Source organism: Monodelphis domestica, chromosome 1, assembly GCF_027887165.1.
Source record: "Monodelphis domestica isolate mMonDom1 chromosome 1, mMonDom1.pri, whole genome shotgun sequence".
In the NCBI taxonomy this organism is placed as follows: Eukaryota; Metazoa; Chordata; class Mammalia; order Didelphimorphia; family Didelphidae; genus Monodelphis; species Monodelphis domestica.
Window position 1 is genome coordinate 305,370,070 of NC_077227.1, and position 15,393 is coordinate 305,385,462.

The following is a 15,393-nucleotide window of genomic DNA, read 5'->3' on the forward strand; positions in this document are numbered from 1 at the left end:
AAGTACTGATGCAGGAAGTGTACTTGGAAATATCCAATAATAATTTTGGCTTCTGTTTCTTGTATCATCCTCCCACAATCATCCTCAATGTTTCCCAACCCAATATTTAGAAAACTCTAGACTCTAGGAAAACCTATACCCATAACTCACAACACATATGACTAAGTACACATTTTTAGGTGAGTTTATCACTAAACAACCCCAACTCAATCCAGAAAGTCTAGGATGTAATCACAAGGTATTAATGATGTATTAAATTAATGGCAAAAATGGCACCAGGCATTTCCTTTATCAAATGTGAATTCTTTTCTCTGACAAAACCAAAGGAAGAAACCTCCGTGAGTGCAACCAAAGCGTTGCCTTGTGCTTGCCCAAGTTGTCTAAAATAGAGGCAGCTATATAGGAAACACCAGGGATCTACTTCTAGGAAAAGACATTCTTCATTCCTCTACCAAATAGGTAGAGTAGCCTCTTTCTGATGGCTGCATAACAGAGTAAGCTGTCTTTAAAACTATAACACTAAAATGTTCTTTCTTGCATATGTAGAAAGTATAAAGGTCATGTTCCTCCCAGCAAAGGTACTATGAACTTTCTGGACAGGAGGAAAGAGGTCTCTCTTTTTACTCTGAGAAATGGTCTTGGGACTTTGTTCTTATCTATTTTTCTTGTCTTTCTTAGTTCTAGGGACAGGCAGTAGAATATCCACTGGGTCCAGAATTAAGCCATGGTAACCGTGGATGCAGAATTCCAGGCCAGATGTTTTTCAGCCAGTCAGTTCTGAGAAGCCAAGGATATCTGAGATTGTAGCTAAAAGAAGGCCCAGAACTTGGAATTTCATGGAACTTTGCCATATAGAAATTAAATTAAACTGTAAACGAATCTTCCTCTCCTTCCCAGAGAATGAGGGTATTCAAAGGGGAGGAGAATGTTTTTGAATGTTTGTTCTTACTATACTCTTGAAGTAAATATTTCTTTGTAAAAAATTAATCTCAGTATTCAGTAGTTATATGGAACTGGGACACAGGAGACCCTCCCCCTTGACATTGGAAGGAAACACATCATTGGAGGCTGGAGCCAATGGAAGAGAGCCAAAACACCCTATCTAGTATCTCTTTAATGTTCCTGGGGAATCCTGGGCTGGGGAGGAGGGGGTTGAGATGTATGATTGCTGGGCTTCAAACATTGAGGGAATGTTATACAATAATATACAATAAAAATACAATAGTGAGGCTCTGGGGAATTAGAGACATACTGGAGCTCCCTATGGAAGAGACCTCTATGGAGGTGGAAGGGAGGAAGGTGGAGGGAATTTTTCCAGGGATCCACTCAATTAGTAGAAGACACTACTTAATCCAATAGGGAGTACAGATATAGATTCCAGATGGACTTGGATATGGAAAGATAGAAAGGTATAAGCCTAGGGAACCCAAGTGACCAACTCTCTCAGTAGAGGCAGTATGTCCAATGGGAGCTGCATAAGGCCTCTATAAAGGACTTCATAACTCAGCAGTCATGAGTCATTTTTGACATACATGTATACTACACATATTCCTCATTACTATTCTCTAAATTTGAGTCTACCATGGACATCTTATGCATTTGTGGGAGAGTGGGGGGGGCAAGGGGTGGAATATTATGTAGCTACTATTCTTATTACATTACTTTATTTTTTTAATTTGAAATTTTTATTTAATTAATTATTTTAGAATATTTTCTCATGGTTGCATGATTCATGTTCTTTCCCTCCCCTCTCCATTCCGCCCCCCCTCACCCATAGCTGATGCACAATTCCACTGGGTTTTACTTGTGCCATTGATCAGGACCTATTTCTACATTATTGATGTTTGCACTAGGGTGATTGTTTAGAATCTACATCCCCAGTCATATCCCCATTGACCCATGTGATCAGGCAGTTCTTTTTCTTCTGTGTTTCTACTCCCACAGTTCTTTCTCTGGATGTGGATAGTGTTCTTTCTCATAAATCCCTCAGAATTGTCCTGGGTCATTGCATTGCTGCTAGTTTACTGCGTTACTCTAAAGGACTTCAGTAAGAGGTATTTGTGTCCAACTGATTGTTAATAGGAACTTTTAAGCTATATTGTTATAAATACAGGCCCGTTATAGGTTATTTCTAGAACCTGAAGGAGTCACTCTTTAGGAGTCCAACCCACAAGTCTATGAGTACAAATTAGGGTATTGTAAGGGAGAATGAAGGAAAGCAGGACTTCTGCAAAAGAGGCTAAAGACAAGGGTTTGCAAGAGAGGGTCTGGTCCCACGCACAGAACTGAAAGAGCTGTTCCAGAATCTGGGGAAGGGATAAAACTGGACACCTGAGGCAGCTGGGGATCCATTGCTCCTGTCCTGCCTGGGGAGTGGAGAGGGACCTTTCTATTGGGTGGCTCTGTCTAAGCCTGAAGGAGATGATTTACCTTCAAGGAAGTCAGAACAACCTCCCTCTGGGGGCCAGGGGTAAACTCTTGCCCAAGTCCAGCAGCTAAGCAGACATTCCCTGTATTGTGAACCCCTCAGTTAGCTGCAACTGCCAAATCACGACATCCTATTGTTTAACATTTCATGCTAGCCCCTATACTATAAAAGGTGTTCCCCTAGCCAAGCCAGCAGGGCTCCTTCTTTGGGGCAGCCCTAACGCCTTAGATTTATTAAAAACGATCCTTTGCTTACTTGCATTGTCTCCATGTCTCCATTCCTGAGGGATTTTCTTGGACCCTACAACCTATCCCAGCAATCCAGAGATTCCTGAGATCCTTTCCATCCCTGTCTCCAGTTTCCATCTCCCTGTGATCCTGTAAGCTCCTGTGTCCCTGAGAGTTCCTGACTGTGTGGGGGAGAGAGAGCTGCCTTTGGCCTACAAGGGTGAACTCATCAAGAGTTCAATCTATCTTATATGAATGAACTTTTAACTTGTCTATCAGCCATTTGAGGACCAATTAGCTCAGATTCAATAGTTAGTGGGGTTTGGTTATAGAGAGCCAGTGTAGAGACAGTGTAGCTGGAAGACCTATGAAGATGGCTCCGTGAAGAGCCCTTAGAGGTATTTGGATAGAGAATCTAGATTTTAAAGTTAGGGACACCTTTTCCCTGGTCCTCCTCTTTCCTCTTTACTTGAATATAAATAAACCTAAGTTACTGTTTTTTACAAACAGTCAGAGAGCATTACAAGCTGCTTCTCAGGCCTACACAGGCCTGAAGGCCTAGTCTTTGAGTGATACGCCAAACTGTGAAACATCAAGTCTACAAACCCTTCCAACTATATTATCAACATTTTATTTCAGTATGGTCCAGAAGAGGCACCACATATTTAATACTTTTATTTGGGGTGTTTTATGTACCATATTACCTCCAGTTCATCAAGTCAATTAGAACAAAGGAACTGTTGACTTGGAAAGAAACACAGAGCCATTAAAGTAGTGTAAAATTGAGATTTGAACTCTGGACGCCATTCCCCAGGAGTCCTTGCTAGCTCCCAGAATGCCCTCTAATCTCACTGAATTCTCACCTAGGATGAGAGCAAAATTTTATTTAAAGGGTCTTCCCCGTAGGCGGGGCTCTCTTTACTTCCTGTCTCCGCTGGCAAACAGATGCATCTCATGATGTGAGTGAAATTTTGGGTGGGCCTCATGGCCCACCTGCCACGTGCCTTTTCTTACTTGTATATTCTTAAATTCTCAACCTTTAATAAACCTCTAAAATATGATACTCCTTGCAGAGAGAAACTAATTTCTACTTGCCTCAGTCTCCCCTAAATTTTAACTGTTACAGTAGCCATAAAAAAACAAATCTTTAATCAGGATAAGAGACAAGCTCTTAATATTCAGCCACCACACATAATCAAGCACTAAATACCACACAGATCCAAAGCTCTGGGACTCTGGGAACAGAGTCTCTAGGAAAATGCAAGGCCAAAGATAATTCTCCCAAGAGTAACAGAACTTGGCGGTCTTATATATCCTTTGGGAAAACAAAGGGCTGGAAAATATGATTGATTAGCTCTACAATGGATACAAGGAAATGAGGAGCCCAGGGCTTGACTGACAGGAAGAGGCAGATGCTTTAAACTAGCTTCAAAAAGATGTTTCCAGCCAGGGGCTGGACTACTGGGGAGGGTCTCTAATTAATGAGGATAAACTTTTAAAACAAAAAGGGTACCTAAGACTTGATTGCATATTGATCCTATATAAACTGGGATCATTAAGTACCTCAAAGTCTACTGTTCAGTCCAGAGGTAGGGTCAGTCAGGGCAGTCAGGAACTTCCCCTAAGGCAAATTCCTAAAGGACAAGGGGCAAATTTGGGATTTCAAAAAGCACAGTTGACAGAACTTAAGATGCAAAAAATATTTTCACTTCTCATGTCTGCCCCTAAGGATTATTTATAATATTAGTTAGAAGTAACTTGCCTAGTCAATGTATTTTGTTTTTTAAATCCTTAACTTCTGTCTTAGAATCAATACTAAGTATTGGTTCTAAGGCAGAAGAGTGGTAAGGGTTAGACCAGGGGTCCCCAAATTTTTTACACAGAGGGCCAGTTCACTGTCCCTCAGACCGTTGGAGGGCCGGACTATTAAAAAAAACAACAACTATGAACAAATCTGTATACCGCTGTCTGGGATAGGAGAGGCAGCACTGGCTATGATGGGCCTGTCATACCTTGCACAGCCCCATCACTACCACCACTATACTGGGCAGCCGTATACACAGTGTGGAATCCCCTCCCCCAGATCCCTGCTCACCATGCTGATGTCTTCCATTGTGCAGCCACATAATCCTTTGTGTGGTGCCTTATTCTCATTCAGTTACTCCCAGAACAAGGCGCCACACAAAGGATTATGTCACTGGAAGTAGTACTGTATGTGAGTGACACTGGGCTCTGCAGCACTACCACATACAGTGCTCCTCTCACTGACCACCAATGAAAGAGGTGCCCCTTCCTGAAGTGCAGTGGGGGCTGGATAAATGGCCTTGGAGGGCCACATGTGGCTCACAGGTCATAGTTTGGGGACCCCTGGGTTAGGCAACTGTGGTTAGGAGACTTACCCTGCATCATACAGCTAGGAAGTATCAGAGGGAAACATTTTAACCAAGGGCATGCCTTCTCCAGGTTTGGTTCTCTATCCACAGCTATGTGAGCCACATAGCTACCCTGACAAAGTATATTTTAAAATCAAATCTTACATCTAGTTTTTCTATACTAGGGAATCAACAAACTTGCCTTACTAATGGAAACATAATTATATCCATGTCTTTATAATATAATCTATAAGAAAAGTAAGAGGGTTTAACTATCCCGATAACTGATAGTTATCATTTCTATAGTTATGGAGGAACCCTTCAATTTGAAGAACCATAACAGGACATGATCTTGACATTATTCTTATTCATAACTCGTCCAGTAATGCACATAGATTATAGTCTAAACAAGATGTTGTAAGTAGGAGAGGCAAAGCATTCATTTAATAATAGAGTCAGAACTGCTTATCTTGATGTTGGGTAATGATCCTGATTCTTAAGTAACTGACTATTGTTTTCTCGGGCACATCTGACTTGAATGTATCTTTTGTTAGTGTATATTTTATCTTGTGAAAGGAATGAGTAGTATTAGTACCACACCTCTTAAGTTAAAGCAGAGGCTTTAATGTTTTTTAATGAGCCAGATAACTTGTAGTAAGCTGATTTTTTTGAAGGATAAAGTTTTAAAGTCTCAGGGGAGTGAATTGGGATACATGAAAAATAGTGTTATTATTATTCAAGCCACTACACAAACAGATCGTAGCACCATCAATATGGTCTTCACGGTGAGGCAAATGCAGGAAAAATGCCTTGAGCAGAACCTGAGTCTCTACATTGTCTTCATAGACCTCAAAGGCGTTCGACACAGTGAACAGGGACGCATTGTGGGTGATCCTCAGCAAGCTCGGTTGCCCAGCAAAATTCGTCAAACTGATCCAGCTCTTTCATGTCGGCATGACAGGGGAAGTCCTATCTGGAGGAGAGACTTCCGATCGCTTCAACATCTCCAATGGCGTGAAACAAGGCTGTGTCCTCGCTCTGGTACTATTCAACCTATACTTCACCCTAGTATTACGACATGCTGTGATGGATCTAGACTTGGGCGTCTACATCAAATACCGACTGGATGGCTCACTATTCGACCTTCGCCGCCTGACTGCAAAAACAAAGACAACAGAGAGACTCATCCTGGAAGCTCTCTTCACAGATGACTGTGCTCTCATGGCCCACCAAGAAAATCATCTCCAAACCATTGTGGACAGGTTCTCTACAGCAACAAAACTGTTTGGCCTGACTATCAGCCTCAGCAAAACAGAGGTGCTGTTCCAACCTGCACCAGGGAGGCCAACTAACCAGCCGTGCATAACTATCGACGGCACGCAGCTTTCTAACATCAACACTTTCAAGTACCCGGGCAGCACCATCACCAACGACAAGTCCCTAGACCAAGAGATTAATGCCAGGATCCAAAAGGCCAGCCAGGCACTCAGGCGGCTGCGTTCCAAAGTCCTCCAACACAGAGGTGTAAGCACTGCGACGAAGCTCAAAGTGTATAACGCAGTGGTCCTCAGCTTGCTCCTGTACGGTTGCAAGACATGGACACTGTACCGGAAGCACATGAAACAGCTGGAACAATTCCACCAACTCTCCCTCCGGTCAATCATGAGGATCCGATGGCAGGACCGAATCACCAACCAGGAAGTCCTCGACAGAGCCAACTCCACCAGCATCGAAGTCATGGTCCTCAAAACCCAGCTACGATGGTCTGGACACGTCATCCGCATGGACCCACAGAGAATACCAAGACAGGTATTCTATGGTGAACTGTCAGCTGGACTCAGGAAACAAGGCCGACCAAAGAAAAGATTCAAGGTTCAGCTGAAGTCAAACTTGAAGTGGGCTGGCATGACACCAAAGCAACTAGAACTCGCTGCCTCTGTCAGAAGCAGCTGGCGAACCCACATTAACCATGCCGCCGCCACCTTTGAAGATGAGCGACGTTGACGTCTTGCCGCTGCGCGTGAACGCCGACACCAGGCCACAACCGCACCTCCCGTAACAACTGGCGTCCCATGCCCCATGTGCCACAAACTGTGCCTCAGCCTTTGGACTTCAAAGCCACATGAGGGTACATCAATAGATGATAATGCACAAAGACAATAGTCATTCTCGGTCACCGAGAGACTACCACTACTACACAAACATGTAATGCTACAAGGACAGAAAAGAAACAGTCTTTGGACATTTCTTCTCTTAAATCTCTGATATTCTTAAGCTCAAAAAACCTTATCACCATTTCCTTCAATAATTCACCAATGACCTACTATGACTGAAGACTGCACAGTTGACAAATGCCACTTGTCTTGATGCTCCTATTTTACATGGCATGTGATGCTCATGTGCAGCTGTGTCTGCAGAGAGTATAAGTCAAAGTACCATAAGTATTTTACATGGACCATTTCCTTCTTTGTCGGCTCTGTCTCTCACATATGAAGAACCATCATATTAATATGTAGTAGTTTTTACATTTCTAGGTTCAAAAAAGTTGTTATGCAACTGGACTTTGTTTTTAAATATCTTGTTTGAATGCACTGACTATGAACCAATATACAGTTTTGGAGGGAGAGGTACAAGAGCTAATTAATAGAAATTAAGGGAAAAGTTTTTTGGTTTTTCTTTTTCTCTCAATAAATGGTTTATTTTAGAGAGAAAAAAAACAATTCACCAATGAGGAACATACCTTAGATATTATTATCTCTTGAAACTATTCCATAAACTCCAGTATCTCAATCTCTCATATTTTGCTTTCTACTTTATCATATTTACTTATTGATATTTGGCTTGCTCTTTGCTATCATCAATACCTGAACCCATAATTAAAGTAATTTCAAAAGACGTTTATCGGGCACCAACTTATTCAAACCACTATATTAGCTGGTAAGGCTACAAAGAAAAAAGACAGTTCTTGACCATGAGGAGTTTCTCCTAGTCCACAGTCCCTTTTGGGTTTCATTTGATTCTCTCTCCAGGTTGTATTTGTTGTGGGAGAATGAGTTTTGTTGTGGTAGAGCAAATTCTGGTTTTCACTCAAAGAATGGCAACTTGGAATCCATCTTAAGGCTTGAAAGTATTTAAGAGGGGCAGCTGGGTAGCTCAGTGGATTGAGAGTGAGGCCTAGAGATGGGAGGTCCCAGGTTCAAATCTAGCCTCAGACACTTCCTGGCTGTGTGACTCTGGACAAGTCACTTGACCCCCATTGCCTAGCCTTTACCACTCTTCTGCCTTGGAACCAATAGACAGTATTGATTCCAAAATGGAAGATAAGGGGTTTTATTTTTTGTAAGTATTTATTTAAGGATGTATACAGATAGTGTGTCCAAGACAATGGAATGCCCCCATTCTTCTCTCAGGTTTTTTGCATTTTCATTATGGATCAAGGGTATTGTCCTCCTTCCCTCCTTTGAGTTCCCCACCCTCAATCATATTGCAATCCAGAGGAAAGGGATAAGTAAAGAGGGAAAAAAATCCCCAGTGAACCTGGGTAATAATTCCTCTCATGTCGTCATTTGGCAGACATTCAAGGTTATTTCACCTTCAAACTCATCAAAAGGTAACAAAGTTGCATATACCCTGAAGGTCAGAGATACTCTTCCTTCCAAACCTTTGGAAAGACTAGAAATGAGTTTGAATCCTTATCAGCAGGATTCAGGGAGGTCTAACTATGGTTGGCAGAGTAGAGGTTCTGGAGGTTGGAATGAGCATCTACACCAAGGATCTGACCCTGTGTATATCAAGGGTGCCTGCAAAAATAATGGAAGAGAAGGGACCCAAGGAGGCATTGGTATCTACTGGCCAGAAGCCAATGATCTAAATATAAGTAGTACATATTCTGGATGACAGACAAACCAAAGTGCTTAATTAGAAGCAGCTACCAGAGGAATTGAGCAAGCTAAGGCCCAAAACCTTGACAAAATCATTGTGTACTCAAATAATCAACTTGTCACCAAAGGAATGAATGGATTAACAAATGGAAAGAAAATGATTGGAAAAGAAGTAAAAATATGGATGTTGTCCACAAAGACCAATTAGTTAAGTTGGATGAAATGACTCGGGACATGAATATTGACTAGAAGTATGTTCCTGCTCATTCAAAAGGAGGAAATACTGAAGTTCACAAATTAGCTAGAGAAGCTTATAGAAAGTGAGAAGACTCAGTATTTGTGGGTGTTGAATTTAAATGCAATATATTATCTCCAGATTTTTCACCTTGTATTAGAGCTGTGTTCCATTCACTTTGGCCATTTTCTTCATATACTTAAGTTTTCTATGTGCTATTTTAAGTTTCTTTTAAATAATTTAAAGAAAAATAAAAGAAAGACAACCAGACCCCCCCCAAAAAAAAAGGTAACAAGGTTATAATGATCTACAGGTTATCTCTGGTGCTTTCTCCTCTTTGAACTCAGTAAGCTCTTCAACTGGGAGTAGCTAGAAAAGTTTACAAATTCTGATATTTGCTAACTAGTAAAAAGCACAGGATCTAAAAGCACTATTATGGTAAAAGGGATGTCAAAGCACTTCTAGGAGTGTAAAGCCCCATTTCCCACTGCCTATCCTCATTAGTATCCAATGGTCAATCAAGGTAAGATTTTAAAATTCCCAGAAAGCAGGGGAGAGAGCGAGGCAGGGGGGAGAGTGAGGCAGGAAAGTTTATTCACGTGGTCATACTTAAGCTTTGTACTTTTATTTTTATTTCTTCTACTTCAAGTGATTACTAATAAATCTTATAAAATATAATACTTGGAGTTATTAATATTAATTTAAATCTTACATTTTTGGTGACCAGAAGTCTGGAGCCTTACTCCTATCTTAGTTAAAGACAGATTCACTTTAAAAGCTTCTGCCTCTGTCTCCCTTGCTAACTGCTTGGGGGGTCCTTTAGAGCCATTTTCTTTCTTGAAGGATAAGGTATAAATCCCCTTCTCCCCACACACATGGGTCTTAAGCACATGCTAGCCACTTGAACTTCCAGCTTGCAGCTGAGGCTGCTATTAGACCACTGAGCTGCCCTTTCCATGCTGACCAACCACCCCCATTTAGCTCCCACAATTTTAAACTAACCCTGGGAAGCTTTCATAGCCTCTTAAGCCTGTATTCTTTTTTTTTTAATTAATTTATTTAGTAACTTTAGAACATTATTCTTTAGTTACAATAATCACATTATTTCCCTCCCTCTCCTCCATCCATCTTTCCCGCAGCCGATGCACAATTTCATTGGGTATTACTTGTGTACTTGATCAGAATCTATTTCCATGATGTTGATGTTTGCACTAGGATGTTCAATTAGAGTCTCCATCCCCAACCATATCCCCTCGACCCATGTATTGAAGCAGTTGTTTTTCTTCTGTGTTTCTACTCCCATAGTTGTTCCTCTGAATGTGGATAGTGGTTTTTCTCATAGATTCCTCCAAGTTGTTCAGGATCACTGCATTGCCATTAATGGAGAAGTCCATCACATTCGATTTTACCACAGTGTATCAGTCTCTGTGTACAGTCTCCTGATTCTGCTCCTCTCACTCTGCATCACTTCCTGGAGGTTGTTCCAGGTCACATGGAATCCTCTACTTTATTATTCCTTTGAGCACAATAGTATTCCATCACCAACATACAACACAGTTTATTCAGCCATTTCCCAATTGAAGAGCATCCCCTCATTTTCCAATTTTTTTGCCACCACAAAGAGCACAGCTATGAATATTTTTATTAAGCCTGTATTCTACACCCATAAAATCCTTTTGCTCTCTCAGACCAGCTCAGGCTCTGAGGAGTTTTTACTTTCATTGTGCCTAAAATAGAAAGTTTTTTCTTTTTTTTGTTGTTGTTGCTCCCTCCAAAATCCAGTCTCAGGCTAAATGGCTTTGGGGGGGGGGGTGTTTCCCAGGTTTGTATAGTCCTTAGTATGGTACTGTGAATTTTAAAATTATTCCATCCTAATCAGACCATACTTTAGAAGATCTGATTTAGCTATTTCCTGATCAATAACAATAGAGACACTAGGACTAACAGAACCAGGTCTTGGGAATCCTGAATTTCTCCACCCTCCTTAGTTTAACAAGATTAGGAAGGTCTGCACCAAACTCAAGATTTAATTATCTGAGGAAATGGCCTTCAACACACATGTGCAGAAAAATCGGACAGACCCCTGGGCTGTCCTAAGTCAAGTTAAGCTATCATTGGTACAGATGAGATGCAGGAAAGTGATATAAAACTGTCTATATAAGGCATATCACTTCCTCTCTCTTCCTCTTTCCCTGGAGAGGTGACTCTGGCTGGCAGCGTGCTAGGCGTTCTGACAATCTTGGAGTGATGGCAGTTATTTTGTCTGGGTTTGGCGTTGAGTTTGCCCTGGAGTTGATTTCAGGTTTGGGCATCTTGGCTTAGCCCTTTCCTTTTTGGAGTTCAAGCTGACTCCTTCCTCCTTCATACTCCAAAACCTTATCTCCTAATCTCCCCACTCAGTACTAGTCAGGTGGGGGGAGGGGGAAAGGAGACTACTCCTTTCCTTCTTCCTTCTCCTTAATCTCCTCCACTATCAATTAAATCCCCATAAAACTTCCAGCTGACTTGGGTGTTTCATTAAGATTTTATAAATAAAATCCTTGGTGACCAAAATAATTATTACATTTAGTCTCAACCATAATTTTAACCTTTACAGTACATACAGTATAAGTCCAGAACATCAATCCATCATAGATTTGTCAGGTCACAGAGTGGGAAGTAATGGCACTCCATGAAATGGAACTACATGCTTTGTTCTGGAGTTCCAGCTGGTACAAGGGAAAGGGGAGTTTTGGTCCCAGGATCTATCAACCACTACTGGTTCTATATCCCAAAAAGATAATGAAAAAGCAGAAAGGACCTACTTATGCAAAAATATTTATAGCAGTTCTTTTTGTGGTGGCAAAAAATTGGAAATTGAGAGGATGTCCACCAATTGGGGAATGCCTAAACAAATTGAGGTACATGTTGGTGATGGACTACTATTATATGATAAGAAAGATGATTTCAAAAAAAGCTGAAAAGTTCTACAGGAATTTAACTGAGAGAACACTGTACATAGTAACAGTAATATTGGATGATGACTATCTGTGAAAACTTGGCAACTCTCAGCAATGCAATGATCTAGGACAATCCTGAAAGTCTTATGATGGGGAATGCTATCCACCTCCAGAGAAAGAGCTGTTGGGGTCATCTTTCACATCAGTATTTATGGTTTTATTTAGGGGTTTTGGTTATGTATGAGTTTGGTCTTACAACAATAACCAATATGGAAGTATGCTTTGCATGACAATTTAAAAATGTAAAAAAAAAATTAATACCTAAAAACCAGAAAAGGTCAGTTGGTAAAAGAGGAACAAAATCCACTGATGAAAAGAACTCCTTCAAAAGCAGAATTGGCCAAATGTCAAAAAATATTCAAAAATGCACTGAAGAGAACTCTTAAATTGGCCTTGGCCTCTGTTGTTTAAGTTCATTGGAGGAAACCATATCCAGGAACTCAACATGACTTTTCTCAAGATGTAGGCAATTTTCAGATAAAGAAATTAAAACTATTAATAAGCACATGAAAAAGTGTTCTAAATCTCTTATAATCAGAGAAATGCAAATCAAAACAACATTGAGGTATACCACCTCACACCTAGAAGATTAGCTAACATGACAGCAAAGGAAAGTAATAAATGTTGGAGGGGATGTGGCAAAATTGGGACATTAATGCACTGCTGGTGGAGTCGTGAATTGATCCAACCATTCTGGATGGCAATTTGGAACTATGCCCAAAGGGAGCTAAATGACTGCCTGCCCTTTGATCCAGCCATAGCACTGCTGGGTTTATACCCCAAAGAGATAAGGAAAAAGACTTGCACAAAAATCTTTATAGCTGCATTCTTTGTGGTGGCAAAAAATTGGAAAAAGAGGAAATGCCCTCTGATTGGGGAATGGCTGAACAAATTGTGGTATCTGTTGGTGATGGAATACTATTATGCTCAAAGGAATAATGAACTGGAGGAATTCCATGTAACCTGGAACAACCTCCAAGAATTGATGTAGAGTGAAAGGAGCAGAACCAGGAGAACATTTTATACTGTGGCACAATTGAATGTAATGGACTTCTCTACAGTGCAATGATCCAGGACAATTCTGAGGGACTTATGAGAAAGAACACTATCCACATTCAGAGAAAGAACTGTGGGAATAGAAACAGAGGAGAAAAACAACTGCTTGATCACATGGGTTGATGGGGATATGATTGGGGATGTAGACTCTAAATGATCACCGAAGAGCAAATATCAATAATATGGAAATAGGTTGTGTTCAATGAAACATGTAAAACCCAGTGGAATTGCAGGTTGGCTATGGGAGGGGGGAAGGGAGAAGGGAGGGAAAGAACATAAATGTTGTAACCATGGGAAAATATTCTAAATTAATTAATTAAATTAAAATTTCCAAATAAAAAAACTAATAAACAGATTTTAGGGGTGGGGGGAAGATCCATACAAGAGAATCTTCAACTCTCATGGAAACCCTACTGTTGAAGGTGATCTTCACACTTCAAAAGGTCTCTTCCGAAATACTGTACTCAGTGATGTGTCTACTAGTGTCCATGAAGGCCTGGAGCTCTGAGACAATGATAAAACCTGTTACATAAGGAAAGGCATATCAAAAGTGGTTTAATACATTATTAAATCTATTACACAACCCTGATTAACAAGAAACTGAATGTTGTAGAGCAGGAGAAGATTGACACATTGAGGCTAGAGATGAGTGGCACTGATAATAAATTTCATTTTGGTGCCAATGTCATCCTGGGAGTCTCTCTGTTTGTAAGACCAGAACTACTGAGCAAGATGTCTCTCTGCACCACCGCATTGCTGGCCTTGCAGTCAGTGAAAGAAATTGTCTTGCCAGTTCCATCTTTCAACATGATCAGTGGTGGTTCTCATGCTAGCTGGCCATGAAGGAGTTCATGATCCTTCCTCTTGGGGCAGCAAACTTCAAAGTAGCCAAGTGCATTGGATCTCAGATCTACCACAACCTGAAGGATGTGATTAAGCAGAAATATGAACAGGATGCCACCAATATAAGAGATAAGAGTGGCTTTGCTCCTAACATCCTGGAGAATAAAGAAATTCTGGAGCTGCTAACAACTGCTATTGGTAAAACTGGCTATACTGATAAGGTGGTCATTGGCATGGATGTTTCTTCTTCAGAATTCTACCAATCTGGGATATTTCCCTTGGACTTCAAGTCTGATGCTGACCCAAGCTGACACATCACCTCTGATACTCTTGGGGACCTCTATTAGGGCTTCATCAAGGTCTATTCAGTGGTGTTTATTGACGATCCCTTTGACCAGGATGACTAGAAAACTTGGTCAAATTTATTGATACTGCATGTATCTAGGTGGCGGAGAATGACTTCACAGTGACCAATCCCAAGTGCACTGAAAAGGCTGTGGACATCAAAGCCTACAAACAGCCTTCTGCTCAAAGTGAACCAACCACATTGGTTCCATGACCAAACCTCTCCAGGTCATAGAAGCTAGCCCAGTACCTCAATTGCAGACCCAGTGGTGGATCTCTGCACAAGACAGATCAAAATCCCTTGCCAATCTGAGCATCTGATCAAGTATAATTAGATTCTCAGAACTGAGAAGGAACTGGGCAACAAGGCTGTTTGTTATAAGATACTTAAGAAACCCTCAGGCCCAGTAAGCACAACCTAGAGCTAGCAAGCACCAGTTACCTGGGTATAAGTTTGCTTCAAGTATGAGACCAGGGTCTGTGTTGCTTAATGCCCATCTCACCTTAACTTTATATGATGTTCTCACTGCTTTATTAGAATTGTCCTATCAGAGGCTACACCTGATCACCCAGTGCTGTTCAAAGCCCTCACTTTGTGCCATCCCCATTCTCTGCTCCCACCCATTTGTGCCCATGTATTGAGCCATGTAATTGTGATTGCAACCTTGACAAGATCCCAAGCCAGATCCATAGTGTTTTTTATGTGAAGAATAAAAGTATTCATTAACCTCCCCCATCCCCCAAAAAAGGGTAGAATTGGCCATATGGAAAAAAAGTACATAAATTCACTGCAGAAGAGAATTTTTTAAAATTAAAATTGGACAAATGGAAAAGGAGGTACAAAAACTCACTCAAGAAATTATCCCTAAAAAAATTAGAATTGGGCAATTAGAAACTAATGACTTTATGACACAAAAAAAAATAATCAAAGTCAAAAGAATAAAACAAATAGAAGAAAATGTGGAATATTTCATTGGAAAAACAACTGATATAGAAAATAAATCTAG

At 40.8% G+C, this 15,393-nt stretch overlaps 1 pseudogene; it reads left to right on the plus strand.

Moving 5' to 3' along the window:
• Nucleotides 1–8,748: 8,748 nt before the first annotated feature.
• Nucleotides 8,749–15,082, plus strand: LOC100616831 (enolase-like; annotated as a pseudogene).
• The last annotated feature ends 311 nt before the right edge of the window (nucleotides 15,083–15,393 follow it).